At 43.5% G+C, this 15,753-nt stretch overlaps 2 long non-coding RNA genes across 2 annotated transcripts; one reads left to right on the top strand and one right to left on the bottom strand.

The window, feature by feature from the left end:
* The first annotated feature begins 3,689 nt into the window (after window positions 1-3,689).
* On the top strand, window positions 3,690-14,374 carry LOC138925445 (uncharacterized). The gene is made up of 3 exons (XR_011441625.1): window positions 3,690-3,885; window positions 12,341-12,456; window positions 13,218-14,374. It is a non-coding gene; the product is annotated as an uncharacterized lncRNA (long non-coding RNA).
* On the bottom strand, window positions 13,346-15,616 carry LOC138925444 (uncharacterized). Its single transcript, XR_011441624.1, has 3 exons — window positions 15,437-15,616; window positions 13,773-13,877; window positions 13,346-13,619 (listed from the first exon to the last, which is right to left on the bottom strand). It is a non-coding gene; the product is annotated as an uncharacterized lncRNA (long non-coding RNA).
* Between the last annotated feature and the right edge of the window lie 137 nt (window positions 15,617-15,753).

The following is a 15,753-nucleotide window of genomic DNA, read 5'->3' as shown; positions in this document are numbered from 1 at the left end:
CCGCTCGTCAGGCCACGTTGAGGTGGTGTCCCACATCCCACAACTAGAAGGACCTGCAACTAAGATATACAACTATGTACGGGGGGGGGGGGGGGGGGGGGTGGGGGGTTTTGGGGAGATAAAAGCAGAAAAAAAAAAAAAAGAAGGCTGATCAAGCCAAAAGTTGGTCCTTTAAAACTTCTGGCAGATTGCTTAAAGAAAAGGAAGAACAGGTACAAACAAATAATGTTATAAATGAAAAAGAGGACATGACTAGATAGAGGAAACATTAGAAACTGTAGCTTAGCACATACGGCTCAAGAAGAAACAGAAAGCCCAAGGAGTCTCGTAACTATCACGGAGATGTAGGAGTAATTAAAAATCTCCCCACAAGAGAGCACCCGGTTCAAGAGACTGTGCGGAAGTCTTCTCCCAAATTCCCAAGAAGCAGCGCATTCCACTCTTACACAGCCTCTTCCAGAGGAAGTGCTCTCCAAGTGCTTCTAACAGGCCAGTATGCTTCTGATACCAATATTAGATAAAAGCAGTATACAAAAGGGAAATTAGAGTCCTATTTTACTCGTGAATATAGATGAAAAATTATAAAATATTAACAAACTGAATCAACCTGTGTATAAAAAAGATTATAGGCTGTGAGCAAGTTGAATTCACAGAAGTTCAAAGATTCTTTAATATTTGCATATCTATACATTTGATTTACTACATTTAGAGAACAAATGAGATAAACTAAATGATCATATCAATAGATGCAGAAAAAAGCGTTTGATAAAATGCAACATCCATTCACGATAAAAAAGAAAAGCACTTGATAAAGGATATCTATAAAAAATTTATAAGATATATCATCGTAAATGGGAAATGAATAGAATTATTCCTTTTAAAGGTAGAAACAACAGGATCTGTGTGCTGAAAATACAGAATCTGTATGCTGAAAACTAAAAATGTGATGAAAGAAATCAAAGAATGCCTAAATAAATGGTGAAACATATTGTGGTCATGGATTGGCAGACTCAAAATAGTAAAGGGGTCAATTCTTCCCAAAATGATCTGCAGATTTCATGCAATTCCAAACAAGATCCCAGCAGGATTATTTTGCAGATATAGACAATCTAATTTTAAAATTTATATGGAAAGGCAAAAGAATTAGAACAGTCAAGACAATTTTGAAAAAGAAGAATAAAGCTGGAGGAATCCCACAACCCTACTTCATGGCTTACTAAGACGACAGTAATAAGAACGGTGTATGCTGGCACACGGACAGGCGTACAGACCAATGGAGCAGGATAGAGTCTAGAAATAGACCCATGCAATATGGCCGAATGAATTTGTGACAATGGTAGAAAAGCAATTCAATAGAAACAGGATTTTCTTTTTAACAAATGGTGTTAGAACAATTGGATGTCCATATGCAGAAAAAGCCTCATTCTCTGGCTTTATTAACAAATTAACTCAAAGAGTGAAATCAGTTGTTGGAGAATGAGAAGATGAGTCCCTTACTGGGAGAAAATATTTACACACCACATATCTGGACTTTTATCCAGAATATATAAAGAACTCTCAACTTCAACAGTAAGAAAACTCAATTAAAAAATGGGCGAAAGCATTGAACAGACACTTCACTAAAGAGGTTGGATAGATGGCAAATAAGTATTTAAAAAGATGTTCATCGTTAGATGTTAGGGAAATGCAAATTAAAACCACAATGTGCTGTCCATAAGCCTTATGTGTTCCTTCACATCAGTGTTGTCTTAGACGTAAAATTCAAGATGTCAGGGAATTTAACCCCTGTTAGAGTGTCTAGAACAAAAGAATACTTCCAAGAGAAGTCCTCGTGAAGATGCCGAGCCACTGGAACTCTCAGCACTGCTGGTGGGGACATAAAATGGTGCAGCCACTTTGGAAGACAGTCTGGCAGTTTCTTATAAAGTTAAACAATCCCGCTCCTAGGTATAAAATTCCTAGAGAAATTAAAATGCACGTTCACTCAAAATCTGCACATGAATATCCACAGCAGCTCTATTCATATTCACCCAAGACTGGAAATGACTCAAATGTTCTTCGACAAGTGAATGGATAAACAAACTGTGGTTCATCCATACAATGGAATATGACTCAATAATATAAAGGAAGGAATTATTGATACATCTAATAACTTTCATGAATCTCGAAACCATTACATTGAGTGAAAGAAGCTAGTCTCAAAAACGTATGACTCCATCTCTATGACATTCTCCAAAGGACAAAACTCTAGTGATTGGCAGCATGTCTGTGATTAGCTGCGGATACGGGTGGAGGGAGAGTGAATATAAAAGGGCAGCATGAGGGAGACTTTTGGACGATGGAACTATTCTGTATCCTGATTGTGATGGTGGTTACGTGAATGTATACGTGTCAAAATTCACGATCGGTACACTTATTCACACACAAGTCAATTCTACTGTATGTTAAACTAAAAATAAGACTCTATAAACCAATACCAGCTACAGTTTGTTGTCTTGTTACGTACCATGAAGTCAGCTCTGACTCCTGGTGATCCTATGAGTGAGCGATGTCCACAATGTCCAGCCCTCAACAGCCCTGCTTAACTCTTGTAGACTCATATTTGGTCCTCCTCTTTTCCTGCTGCCTTCTACTTCTCCCAGCCATTATTGCCTTTTCCAAAGAATCTTGCCCTCTCGTGATGTGTCCAAAGTAGGACAGCTTCAGTTTTATCATTTTTGCCTCCATCAATAGCTGAGCCTTAATTTGCCCTAGGACCCACTTATTCTTCTCTCTGGCAGCCCAGGGCATCCACAGAGCTCTCCTCCACTGCCATATTCCAGATGAGTCCATTTATTTTCTGTCAGCCTTCTTCACTGTCCAGCTTTTGTACCTGTACATAGTAATTGGGAATTCGAGGGTGTGGATAATCTTGGCCTTGGTCTCTAATGACGCTTCCTTACACTTGACGATCTTTCCTAATTCTTTCATTGCTGCCCTTCTGAGTCTCAGTCTTCTCTTGACTTTTTGGCTGTGGTCTCTGTCTAAACTGATGACTGAACCAAGGTAAACAAAATCTTTAAAAATTTCAGTGTCTTCATTGTCTACACTAAAGTTGTGTAGTTTTTCTGTAGTCATGATTTTTGTCTTCCTAATGTTCAAATACACTCCTTCTTTGGCACTTGAATTATTATCATGCGCTTTAAACGATGGGTGTCAGCAAGGCCTGTATTATGGCAGAAATTCTTAAAGCTCCCAACACCAGTTGCATACTTCTTCAGTTACACAAATAAAATATTTTAGTCACAGGAAAAAAATACTGTAGGAAGAAGACCTGGATGCCTACTACTACTACTTCTAAACAACATGGACTTTAGGTTCAAAAAAATAAAGACATGAGGACTGGAAGGGAGGAAATCTAACCATTACTGCTTGCAAGTAGGGAGGAGGGGTCTAAGAATGAAGAGAAAAGAGATGCACCCGCTCGCCAGCTCAGATCTTCTGGTCTGAGGCTGACCCGGGCCAGGAAAGGAGAGAACTTGTAAATGAACTCTGGGGCTCTAATGTTTAACCGGACTAGCCCCTTTACTACCTAGAAAAGAGGCTATTGTTTAGCACTGAAAGTGACTAAGCTGGGAGAGTTGCCAAAAATGTCAGGCGCCAAGAATACTGAAAACACTATATGTTGCGGGGAAAAAAAAAAAAACACCCGGAAATCTGCTTTCTGATTGCACCATAGCCAGACAAGCTAATTCACTACGCTGAAGAGATGTTTACTCTCTGATGGAGTAGAAGCAACAAACCCATGGAGATCAGGCCCAGGTCAGAGACCCTCACCCTGGCTCCCTTCGCCACGCCCACACACCCACTCATGCTGGGAGGAGCAGGAAAACTTCCCAACTCAAAGTAAGTAAAACTGGTACCGTCCTTGCCCTCCTGGGATTTACAATCCAAGACAAGGATGATGGGAAGGGGCGTGCACCGCTTGTAGACAACTCGGCAAATCTTTCCCATTAAAACAGCAATCTGGAAAAGAAAAGGGTGTGCATTTGGCAGAAGGAGTGAGTGAAGAAGGGAAAAAATTACACGATAAGATGAAAAGAACTTGGCAGTGAGACTGGAGACACTGAGTGCTGGGGAAGGCTGGCAGTGGGGAATTAAGTGAAGAAGGGTTGAGTTTATGGGTCTGCACAGATGAACTTTTTGTTTGTTTGTTTTTTGGCTAGCGTTACTTGATTACCTGCATTGACTGGCATTTGTTGTATGGGATTTTCTTCCTGAGTAATCCTGTACCTTGGCAAGCACATAGAATATAGTTTTTGTAACTTTTTAAAAACATTGCTGGCATAGGTTAGTTGTAATCAGAACAGCTATAATCAGTGCTTCACAGAGAATCTGTTTTCTGATTTCACAGAGGCAACGACGCTTTATCAGAGGGCTCACTTTCATTCTCACTTGATATTTTCCTTTATTAACCATCATGGGGGCCAGCCCCGTGGCCGAGTGGTTAAGTTTGCAGGCTCCACTTCAGTGGCCTAGGGTTAACTGGTTCGGATCCTGGGTGTGGAGCTACGTAACAATCATCAAGCCATGCTGTGGCAGCGTCCCACATAGGAGAACTAGAATGACTTACAACTGGGATATACAGCTATGTGCTTGGGCTTTGGGGAGAAAGAGAGAAAAAAAAAAGAGGAAGATTGGCAACAGATGTTAGCTCAGGGCCAATATTCCTCACGAAAAAGCATACCTTAAAAAAAAAAAATTGGGGCCAGCCCAGTGGTGCAGTGGTTAAGTATGCACGTTCTGCTTGGGCAATCTGAGGTTCGCTGGTTCGGATCCTGGATGTGGACATGGCACCACTTGGCAAGCTATGCTGTGGCAGGCATCCCACATATAAAGTTGAGGAAGATGGGCACAGATGTTAGCTCAGGGCCAATCTTCCTCAGCAAAAAAGAGGAGGATTGGCAGCACATGTTAGCCCAGGGCTAATCTTCCTTAAAAAAAAAATCATGTTTTCTAGCTGGGACTCAAACAGATTTTTGTACATCCATGTTCATAGTAGCATTATTCACAATAGCCAAAAGGTGAAATCAACCCAAACGTCTATTGACAGATTGGTGGATAAGCAAAATGTGGTATATCCATACAACAGAATATTATTCAGCCCTAAAAAGGCAGGAAATTCTGACACATGCTACAATATTGGTGAACCTTCAGGACATTATGCTAAGTGAAATAAGCTAGATACAAAAAGATGAATACTGTATGACTCCACGTGTGAGGTACCTGGAGTAGTCACACTCAGAGAGACAGAATGCACAACGGTGGTTGCCAGGGGCTGGTAGGAGGGAGGAATGGGAAGTTGAGTGTTTGATTGTTTTTATTGTTTAATAGGTACAGAGTTTCAGTTTAGGAAGATAAAAAGTTATGAAGATGGATAGTGGTGATGGTTGCATCACATTGTGAATATAATTAATATCACTAGGTAAAAAGGTATTAAATGGTTAAAATGGTAAATTTTATGTTATGTATATTTTACCACAATTTTTAAAAAATCATGTTTTCTAATGGGAAATTATATATCTTTCAGCCACTTGTTTTATTATTAAAAATTAGTATCAATAAAGAAAAATATATAATACCATTAACCTATTTATGGACCACTTTCATAGTTTATCCTTAACTATCTTTGTCCTTTGCTCATTGTTCCAGTGCCAAAATTTTGTAGAAAACTTATCAAAGTGCATAATGATTTAGGAAGTCATCCTGTGACTCCCTTTCCTGCTCTGTATGAAGTTCCATTTAGTTCTGTAAAAGTCATAGCTGGTGGTGGGATCTGAGGAGGAGGCCTTAAGAAATGAGAATGTTTCTCGTTTCTGTGTGTTTGCAGCAGAAGTAGCCATGGAGACGTTGTAGAAACAATGTGGTAATTCTTTAGCCAACTTCTCCCCAAGCTGCTTCATTTCCTTTTATCATCTTTTGGGATGCTGTCTGCCCCAAGTTTCCTGTCTGTAAAGTATTCCGAAGGACTTTCTACTGATTCTGAGTCTCAAGGCTGGGGTAAATGAGAAGGGCTGGCAGAACAGGGGGCTGGATGCCGAGGAATTCACGATGAGTGAGACCCTGCTTTTCTCCCAAGATGCGCCCCGTTCAGTGGGAGAACTAGGTTTGTAACACACACACACAATCAGGTAAGCACTGTGGGAGGGTGTTTAAACAGTGATGGGGTGGGGAGAGGGGAGGGGGGTCAGGTGAGACCCTGAGGATGTGGGATTGGAGGGGGGTCTTGAGGGATGAGCAGGGGCCACCAGGAATGAAGGAGGACCCAGGGGCTCCACAGCGAGCCGCTTGTGCAGGAGAGGGAGGGAATGGCACGAGCAGAGATCATTTCACAGAGCATTCAAGTGACCCTTGAGCTGGAGCATGGAAGTCGGCTTCCTTGTCCAGGAAAATAACTCATAGCTCAGGAGGGGACGGGATGTTGTCGTGGAGGCCTGGACAGGACTTTGGACTGAATGTGAGGGCTGAGGGGCTGGTTAAGACCGTTAGTGGCCCAAAGCACTGAAAGGATTTTGGCACTCCCCCATAACTAAGTCAGCATAAAAATAACTCTCAAATGTAAATTGAATGCATAGAAGTCTAACAGAGTTAGCTTTCCCCATGATAATTATTTATTTGCTTTGCATGATATATCCAAAATAAAATTAAGTCCTTTCAGCAAGTATTTTGAGGTTTTGTGCTGCTCTTGTGCCCTAGGCATGTGCTTACAATCCCCACTGTAAAAATCCACTCATATGTCATCAGGGAAATGCAAATTAAAACAACAATGAAATACCACTACGCACCTACCGGAATGGCCAAAATCTAAAACACTGGCGACACCAAATGCTGGCAAGAATGTGGAGCAACAAGAACTCTCGTCCATTGCTGATGGGAAGGCAAGATGGTACAGCCACGTTGCCAGACAGCTGGCAGTTTCTTGCAAAACTAAACATACTCTTACCATGTGACCCGGCAGTAGTGCTCCTTGGTACTTACCCAAAGGAGTTATGTCCACACAAAAATCCTCACATGGAGGTTTATAGCAGCTTCATTCACGATTGCCAACACTTAGAAGCCGCTAAGATGTCCTTCAGTAGGTGAGTGGATAAATAAACTGTGGTTCAGCCAGACAGTGGAGTAGTGTTCAGTGCAAAAAAGGAATGAGCTATCGACAAAAAAGAAATGAGCTATCAAACCAAAAAAACACGAGTATCAAACCATGAGAAGACATGGAGGAAGCTTAAATGCAAATTATTAAGTGAAAGAAGCCAATCTGAAAACGCTGCATACTATATGATTCCAACTACATGACGTTCTGGAAAAAGCGAAACTACGGAGACATAAAAGAGCAGTGGTCGCCAGGGGTGAGAGAGAGCGAGGGAAGAATAAGTGGAGCGCAGAGGGTTTTTAAGGCATTGGAACGGCTTTGTATGATCCTATACTGGTGGACAGATGTCATTATAAATTTTTCCAAACCCATAGAATGTACAACACCAAGAGTGGGTCCTAATATAAACTGTGAACTCTGGGTGATAACGACATGTCAATGTAGGTTTATCAATTATAACTAATGTACCACTTTGTGGGGGATGTTGATAGTGGGGAGACTGTGTACATGTAGGAGCTGGGGGAATCTCTGTACTTTCTGCTCAATTTTGCTGTGAACCTAAAACTGGAAAATAAAGTCTAGTTAATAAAGTCCAGTGTTGGGTGTGAGAGAGGGGTAGGACCAAGGATCATCCTGGGTTTCTGGCCTAGGAGGTTGCTAGGTGAATGATGACGTCATTGGTGGGTGTAAGGGCTCTCAGAAGGAGTGTATTTGAGCAGAAAAGGTGAAAGACATCTGAGGCTAAAGAAGGTCAAGACGCGCATTCTGGGAAGCAGGGTTGAGGTGGCACAACCTCTTCTATGTAATAATACAATCTCGTCATTAACAAAGCCACTGCTGTCTCTCAACAATGTTTGGAGAGCCAAGATTAACAGGGCTGAGGGAGTGTGGGGGTGATTTGACACTATGGCTTCTCATACGCTGACATTTAATAACCACCTAATTCCTTGGTAAGTAGAATCTAATTCCAGAATGATTAGTATCTTCAGGATGTTTATATGGCAAAGTAGTTGCAGCCAAGGCATTTAGTCTTTTCCGATGCTAACAGCTTAGACCCATCAGCGAGCTGAGGGCCTTTGATTTGCTGGTGAAAAAGATCCACTTCATTGGACCCAGTTCGGTGTTAGGTGAGCAGTTACAGCTGCGGACCATTTCAGGCATGCTTTACTGTGCAGCGTTGCATGTTATTTGCCAAAAAGGAAATAACAAATTCTGGGAAGTCGTCCTTTCCTAAAGACCCTTGTGTAGGCATCTCAAGGCCAAGTGGCATGATGCGTTTTTTCCCTGTGAGGTGCTTTCACGTGAATAGTATGGGTGTGGTATGGATCTTTCACATGTGCTCACATGAAGACAGCACTGTGTGTAAAGTGTGGGCTGGAAAAAGGATTCAGGGTGAGAGCGAGAAGGATTAGCATCAGCGTGGTTACTCCCATCTCTCCTCCTGCACTGGAGGGAAATCCCAACAAGCAGCTGTGTCTTGAGTGGAAATGAAAATATGAGAAGGGAGGCCAAAAAAGGCTAGACATTTCCTAAAGTTTGTCTCAAACAATGTGGTACAACTGTGGGTGGTTAGGAAACCTCAGACGCTTATAAGTCCGAGGCAAGCCCTGTGAGGAACACAGTGATTCATTTTGTGCGAAGATTTCTGGCAAACTTCAAGAAACAACAAAGGCATCAGCAGAACAGCACAGCAAAGACTGCAGTGGGTGGTTCTAGATGTATTACATCCAAAACAGTATGGGAAATAATGTTGAGTGCCTGCAGGATTTCAATCATAGCCCTTAACCAATATCGCTGGTGTTCTAAGATCAAAGGAAAACACTGCTCGTGTGTGTTCTGTGAGCTGAGTTTCCATAGTACCCACAAAGGAAACAGGCGCTCTACTTTCTTGAGTTTCAGCTCCACTGACAGATCCATGACAAGCCATGGTTTCCTTATTTCTCACGCAAGCTCCTTCACTTTCTCAAACCAAGCAGTGCCACAAAGGGGACAGAACCTGGACTAACGGTCCTAAAATGTGGTTCCACCATAAAAGGACCTGATCTCAAGACAACAAAAGAAGGATTACATGACTTGTGGAGCCATTGAAAATAAAAATGGTGGCTCTTCATTAGGGAAATGCACTTTAAAATCACAACGAAATGCCACTTTACATCCACTGCAATGGCTATAAGCAATACAACGAGTGTTGGAGAGGATGTAGAGAAATTGGAATCCTTGTACATTGCTATTGAGAATGTAAAATGGTCCAACCACTTTGGAAAACAGTTTGGCGGTTTCTTAAGCTAAACATAAATTTACTGTAAGACCCAGCAATTCTGTTCCTAGGAATTCAAGAAAAATAAAAACATATGTCCACATAAAGACATGTGCATAAATATTCATAACAGCATTATTCACAATAGCCAAAAAGTGGAAACAACTCAAATGTCCATCAACTGAATAGATAAACAATACGTCACATATCTATACAATGGATTACTGTCCAATAATACAAGAGGAATGAAGTATTGATACATTTACAACTTAGATGAACCTCAAAAATATTAAGTGAAAGTAGCTAGGTGCAAAAAACACCTATTATATGATTCTATTTATATGAAATGTCCAGAAAAGAGCAAATCTATAGAGACAGATTAGTGGCTGCCTGGGGCTGAGCGTAGGAACAGGAAGTGAATGCAAATGGACAAGAGAGATCTTTATGGGGTGATAGAAATGTTCCCAAACTGGATGGTGGTAATGGTTGCACAACTCTGTAAATTTACTAAACATCACTGAATTATGTACTTAAAACAGAGAAAATTTTAGGGTATGTAAGTTATACTTCAATAAATCTGTTTAAAAAATAATGATGATGACTATAACCCAGCAATCTGAGAACCCACAGTGTGGAGGATCTCTGATCAAGGAGGCCACTTGTCCTTAGAAAGGAGGAAATTGTGTTCGTTTGCCATGCAAGAGTTGTGAGAGGCAAGAGCCATTGTCCCGAGTTTCTGGGCAGATGACGAGAGGCTTTCTCTGGCCCTTAGAAGATGACAAAGATGAAAGGGAGGAAAAATTATATAATCCTATGGCTTGGCCCACAACCCTTCCACTATAATGTCCCCCACTGGAGTCCATTTGGGATCCCTGTGTACGTTTGGCGTGCAAGACCTAGCAGGTGGTCCTGGGACCAGCACAGGTTTGGCAGCAGCAGCTGCAGACCTGTCTTTTTGCAGGGTCCCTCGGGGGGCAGGGGTCACAGGAGAGAACAGAGAGGAAAGGAGATACAGCATATCCTTCTACAGAGAATTCCAAATTGTAGAGTATCTGTTCCCACTAAAGGAGGGCTGAGACCCTGCTTCATTCATCTCTACATCTTTATAGAATGAATGAACTCCTACCATGTTAAGTATTATTACGAAAAATGAACGAGGCTGGGAGACCACAGAAGACGAGGCAAGAGCACGTTCGAAGTGGTTCAGCATGGCCAAGGGCTGCATCTCTCGGACATCCGGTGTCACAGCAGCTCTTGAGACCAGAAGCTACCGATGCCAGAGCTCTGATGTCTGCTTCTCTTCCAGTAATTCATCTCTGTAAATAACAATGGTTTTTCATTACACAAATAATTCATGCTTGTCTTAAGAATAAAATAAAAATTGCCTGTCATTCCTCCACCTACAGGTTAACGCTATAAACATTTTGATGTCTCTTTCGAGAATTTTTTGTGTATATACATAAATATATGATACACTTAAAAAAACTAAGGTGGAATATTATGTTTTGAAACCTGCTTTTTCACCCATTGCCATATCATGAATGTCAGAACTGGTCAAGACTCTTTCCACTGTAAATGACAGAAAGCCAGCCCAAACTGCCTTAGCCACACAGGGAATTTATCCATTGGGTAACTGAAAAGTCAGCTCTCCAATGAAGTCCTCAGGAATCCCGCTGTCCATCCCCCTCCCTCCTGGAGGCTGGTCTTACTCTCCAGCAGACTCTCCCTGTTGTGGCCCCTGGCACCACATCTGCATACCCTGGCAGCCGCAGGGCAAAGAAGTCTTCTCTTTCTCAGTTGTTCCAACACAGGCTGAGAACTGAGTCCCTTTGGCTCTCGTTGTCCCATTGGCCCCCTGGAGCTTGGTTGGCCCCTAACCAGCCCCACGGCTGGGAAAATTGACACTCTCCTCAACAGGCTGTCTCACAAGCCCACCCCCACTGCTGATGGGGACAAGCCACAGGGACTGAGCATGAAAGGATGTGATTCCCCAAGGAAACATGGGGTGTGCCATGAGAAGGGAAGGGTGCAGGGCAAAGAATAATGACAACTTCTCCTATGATCCCATTCCTATCAACGTAGACTTCATGTCACAATTTTTGGTGACAGTATACATTTTTCCATGTGTGGATGACTGAAGTTTATTGAACCAATCCCTATTACACACATTTAGGTTAATTCCAACTTGTTGCTGTTATAAACTGTGTTGTAAAGAGTATCCTGACACTACATCTTTGCCTGTGTCCTTCAAGAATCCTTAATTCTCCTGAATCAGGGTAAAACAGTTATTGAGCTTTATAAACTAGATGATTTTGGGACTCTCAGTAAAATTTTGCTAGAAGCCACGCTTCCTTTCACCATTCTAAGCTCCTGTCTCCTCACCTCTTGGAACTCCGGTCTCTGATTGTAAAGGACTCCCAGAGAGACCCATACCCGGATCCCCCACCCAGCCTAGAACCAAACTGTGAAATAACTTCTCCTTCCACTCCAAACAAAACTCTCATTTAAAAATAGGGCTGGGGCCGGCCCGGTGGCACAGTGGTTAAGTTCACACGTTCTGCTTCGGCGGCCCGGGGTTCACCGGTTCGGATTCCGGGTGCAGACATGGCACCGCTTGGCACGCCGTGCTGTGGTAGGCGTCCCACGTATAAAGTAGAGGAAGATGGTCATGGATGTTAGCTCAGGGCCAGGCTTCCTCAGCAAAAAGAGGAGGATTGGCAGCAGTTAGCTCAGGGCTAACCTTCCTCAAAAAAAAAAAAAGAAAATAGGGCTAATCTCACGTAAGAGAAAAGTAAGAGAAGGATCTGGATAAAGTAACCCCAAATGATGGTGTAGTTGACCTTTCTTCAGAAAGGTGGCATGTGTTTGAGCAGTGACTTTTTTTGAGTGGGGAGGGGAGTTTGGCTACCACTTGTTTTCTTCAGGCTTGCCCTCCCTCACCCATAACCCCACAGGTGATCGGAAACCTGCCCGCTTCTGAAAGGCAGCCTCCCCTTTTCTGGACTTTCGCCATTGCACAAATGTGGTGGCCACCGCCGGATGGGCAAGAGAGATTGTAACAAAGCTAAGCGTGAGTTAAAATCTTGTTCTGATGATAACTTTTGCAAATGGCTGGTAAAGCTGACGAATGTTTGAAACTTTCTTGGCATGGGGCAGGATACTTCAGTAAATGGTTGTGACACGGTTAAACATTTTACAGTCTCACTTATAGAGCGAGCAATTCCAACGTCGAAATAAGAATTAGAATATCAAACCTAGAAGCAGGCGAGTGGGCCTCTCACCCTGTCACTCCCACTAACAGAGTATATAAAAAGGCCATGCCCTTGGCCGTGAAGTATTAGCTGGTGACATTCGTTCAATCTGCCCTGCCAGGTCGCTGGGATAATGTACAGGAATATATCAAGAACGACACGAACATAGGTATATTTATTGTTGTTAAAGTCCTTTTAGGAAGAAAAATATTTTTATAAGCTCTATGTATGTAAAAATGTAGCAGAATTGAGCACTAATAACCCTAGTTGTCCGGTATAGTCAGAATAAAAACTATAGAATTTTACTTTTTATTCCAATAAAGGCCTATAAGCAAAATATTCATATTCTGTTCTCAGTGACAAGTTCAACTGCCAATAGATGAGTTCAGAACCCAAAGGATATGTTCAAACGTATTCTTAACCCTGCGATGTGTCCGGATTGTTCAATTTGCCTCAGGAAATCAGAAAGAAATATTTATCTTATAAAAGCACTTTCTCAAGAAAAATTCCACAGGGTGCTCAAAGTTTTCTGATCTTTTAGACGATGTGCTAGAAATATGTATTCCACCCATTTCTTCAGCAGATATTTAAGGACGCCCTTCGTAGTAGGTGCCAGATTAGATGCTGGGATTACAACAGAAAATAAGACACGGTCCTTGCCCTCACACAGCCTCTAGTCTGATGGAAAAAATAAATGAAGAGGCACAGTCTGGTCTGAGTGCTTAATGAAACATACAAACTTGATTACATCGACGTTCCCTCTGCTCTGATGTGGGGGGTGCCTGAGCCCTGGCATGGGGCACTGGTCCTGGACTCTAGAACACCGGTGCCTTTCATCTGCTGCCAGGATTTCTGCGCCATGTGGTTATACAGAGCTAAATTTCCGTCTCCTTCAAGACAAAGGAAAACTTCCTGGTGAACTTCTGTGTAAATTAAGTATGATTGGAGGGATCACTGTACTCAGCCATTTCTAATATTACGACTTCAATTTTCATAGTTTGGGAAAAGAAGGAGAGAAAAGAGTTACTGGATTTCATACAATTCTTTTAAGGAGTCATACCTGTTCAAATCAGGACGCGAAGCTGGCACAGGGCCACGCCACTCCCCCAGCTCTGCCCATTCCCTTGCTCCTGACCTGCGGGCTCCCTGCGAGGCCCCATGAAGGCTGCCAGTCATTCGGAATTACACAGCAGAATCGCAGAATTGTGCTGGTGGCAGCAATGTGCAGCAAGCAGGATCCCTGGGAGATGAGACCAAACTCATTTCTTCTTGGTCGTCAAGCCAAAGCTTCACATTTTGTTGTTAATGTAATTATTTATTTGTTATTTTTTTGCTGCTCTAGAGGAGTATCTTTAGCCATCCAGCTGGCCTGTAAGGCACCTTCATGTGAACACCCAGAAAAGGCCCCTGTGGACAGATAATTTCAAAAGGCGTTCCCCCTGATGGAAAAGGGCTTGGTGGGTGGAGAGCTGGTGGACTTCAGCCCCATCACCTCTCCAGGGCTTTGTGCTGCCGTGCCAGCCACACCATGGGATGGCAGCCCTGCAGTCTAAGGATTTCGTTTTGGCTCCAGAGAGTACTATAACTTCTGTATTAAAGCAATGCTGAATGTTTAAAGGACCTCTTTACTGTGGGATTATAATATTTTTTCTTCTGTATACTTTTCTTTATAAAATGCCAAAAGAAGTGTGATTATCAACATATTTTTAAAACTTACAAAAGTAAAAGCTACTTTGCAAATCCTAGTGTTGTTCATTTTGATTTTAAGTTCTGCTTTCCCCCTGCAGTTTTTATCCCTAGGTTTTACACGACTATGTTCACACTTCTTTTATCTCATTCTCCTTCCTATTCCTGCCTATCCTGCGGACGACCACACTCCCCCACACCCCAAAAAATTCTGGGGAAAGGGAATCAACTTTGCACCAAGTCAAGATTTTACAGCAGCGTCCTAGGATGTCTCTGTGCTTCACAACTATTTTGTAATGAGACGACCAAGTTTTGATACAGCCAGCCTGGGAAACATTCCCAGTAGTGCTTCTGGCTGGCGTGCCCTGGGGGGTCGGGTGAGGGGGGGAGCTGGTGAGACAGAAGGAACTCCAACAGGCGTTATTGCTGTCGGCTGAGTGACCCCAGGTCCCGAGGGTCCCAATCCTTATTGCATTAGGGGATATCTGCGGTGCACCCAAAGGGCTCCCTAGGGGTGGCCATTTGTTAATCGGGTGTTTTATAATCCCTGGAGACTTCTACCACTGAGCCATGGACCGTTAACCGGCGAGTTGCAGAAGAGACAAGGTTAAAACGCTAGCTCCTGAGGGATAACTACCGAGCCATTATCAGGGCGGGGGCATCTCCTGTTATCCCTACTCTCGGGACGCATGTGTGAAATTCAGGCGCAGCGCAGGCGGGAGCGCAAGCCCCGATCGGCTGGCACGAAACAGCAGTTGAATAAGCTTTTGCAGAGTGAATGCATGAGCCACCAGGGCGGGGAGCTTTCAGAGGCGTTCAGCTGTGACAGTTCCCCTCCTGGCGTACCACCCACCGAGGACTCTCCAAGGCAGAAAGGCTTTTAGGGAGCGGAGGAGCAGCCAGGGTGGGGAGGGGAGAGTTGGCAAGAACCAGGACAGCACTGTGGGCCCAGGCGCCCGCCCGTTTTTTATGAGGGCTGCGATTTGAACATTGAAGCGTGCTCCCCCAGATGATGGTACAAATACACATAAACACAGATTGAGACACATCTAGCGAGCGCTTTCTCCTGGCCAGGCGTAAGCGGAAATGTTTAAAGAGTGCGGCGTTTTTTACCCCTGAAAAGGACGCCCTGGAGTTTTTGCCAACCTGGGAGCCAAAGACCAGGTGGATTCAGGAGGCTTCCTGGGAACGGCGGCCAGGGGTCGCCACGACGCCCGCAGACTGTTCCGGATCCCCGACTCCACGCACGCTCGGGATCTCACCCTGGGGAGGGCCCGGAGGAAACTCAGGTCCGGGCAGACCCAGAGGAGGGAGGGCGTCTGGTAGAGAGGTAAATGTGGGGTGGGGGGGCCGGAGCTGCGCCGAGAGTAACCAGAGGTCTAATGGAGGGGGGCGTTCTGTGAAAAGATCGAGTGCGGGGCACTGAGCGC

The sequence above is a fragment of the Equus caballus genome, chromosome 8 (assembly GCF_041296265.1).
Source record: "Equus caballus isolate H_3958 breed thoroughbred chromosome 8, TB-T2T, whole genome shotgun sequence".
Taxonomy (NCBI): domain Eukaryota; kingdom Metazoa; phylum Chordata; class Mammalia; order Perissodactyla; family Equidae; genus Equus; species Equus caballus.
Note: the sequence above shows the minus strand (reverse complement) of the source record. Positions and strands in the feature narration are given on the sequence as shown.